Raw genomic sequence first — 1,738 nt, 5'->3', positions numbered from 1 at the left:
TACCCACTGACCTGTGATCTTTCTGCATACGGTATCATTATATGTATTGCATGAGTCTGAAGGGGAGTTTATAGACTGGTATTGGACATATGGGCTAATATTGGACTTATGGACTTGATCTGGACTGGGCTGGGATGTTTTCTTAATATACAATTGCTCTATGATATAAAGCTCTCTTACACACATATGAGAGTCTATGAATGTGTTTCTCTAGTCAACCCAGACTACATAGGAGTGGAAAGCCGAAAGACCATTTCCCACTCAAAGGAGCCAGGGCTCTGCAGAGCCAGGTGTCACCCAAGGCCCAGGAGTCACGCAAGGAAATGTCTGAGATGGGTGTGAGGGACCTTGGCACACCGAGAGGAAGGCCCAGAGGCATCTAGAAGGAGAGCAGAGGTGATATGACCATGCCGCCTCCCACACAAACCCTGCGTAAGCCATTGTGAGTCACGGCAACCCCGTGGTACACAGTAGAATTTCTTATGGAATCAGATCACCAGACCTTTCTTCCATGGCACCCCTGGGTGTGTTGAACCTCCGACCCACAGGTTAACAGATGATTCCATGATCTGCACCACCCGTGGAATGCCACAGCTCAAAGATGGGGTGAGGTCAGCAGCAGAAAGGACGCGGGCTGCAAGTGAAAAGCAGGCAGCGAGCATGCAAACTGCACACATGCATAACGAGACTCTCATTGGTGCTCAGGGTTGCTGGGCACCAGCTCATTCTTCTGAAACCTGGTACCTGAAGGAAAAGAACCAGGTGTATCATGCTTGATACGTGCAGCGCACAGTTCAGGATTTCCCAAACAGCCAGTGAGGGAATCATCTCCATTTCAGAAGAATCAAAGCTCACCTGTGCAGGTGGGATGATAGAATTGGAAGATCAACGTTTGGCAATTTCAAATCAAACCCTCTCCCTCACTGCCACTCGGTCAATGCTCATGCATGCGGACCTTAGAGAACAGGGGAGACTTCGGAGACTAGAAAGGCTTTGTCTGTCTCCCCAGGAGAGGCTGGTGGTGTCTAAGGGCTGACCTTGCCATCAGCAGCCCGGTCCATCAGCGCTGTACCACGAGGGCTGTTCAAACAAACGACTAGAACTCAGCCAGTATCCTGTGGTTGTCGCTGCTGGATGCTGTTGAGAGGGTTTTGACTCCTACAACCCCCTGTGACAGAGGACAGCAGTCAGATAGGGCCTTGTTGGCTGTCATCTTTACCGAGAGCAGCCGTGGTGGTGTCACGGTTAAGCGTTGGGCTGCTAATCACCAGGCCAGCCGTTCAAAGCCACCAGCTGCTCCATGGGAGAAAGCCAGGGCTTTCTCCTCCTGTAAAGAGTCTCAGTGTCAGACGCCCATGGGAGCAGTTCTGCCCTGTCCTGGGGGAGGGGCGTTTGCTGGTCATGAATCTTTAGACACAGGTCGCCAGGCCTTTCTCCCGTGCAGCCCCTGGGTGTGTTCAAACTGCCACCCTTTTAGGTAGCAGCCATTAGGTAGGCTTCACCGATTTACCGCCCGGGTCCCTGAACTGATGACTGCTGGCTAATGAAACTTTCAACAGGCAGATGAGCGTGGTCATGAAGACCACCGGGGGACCACGCCGACACGACCTTCAGTCGCTGGGCAACTTTCACATCAAGAAGGGTGTAGCTCAGAGGGACACCGCCCCACCTACAAAGAATTCTTATTGCCCCAAAGAACTGGAATGTAGCCAAGCTTCCGGGACACGAGTGGGAGGAA

This window comes from Echinops telfairi, unplaced genomic scaffold, assembly GCF_000313985.2.
Source record: "Echinops telfairi isolate 266 unplaced genomic scaffold, ASM31398v2 ScPeMD7_7469;HRSCAF=8507_0, whole genome shotgun sequence".
Lineage (NCBI taxonomy): Eukaryota > Metazoa > Chordata > Mammalia > Afrosoricida > Tenrecidae > Echinops > Echinops telfairi.
This window is presented reverse-complemented; position numbering follows the sequence as displayed.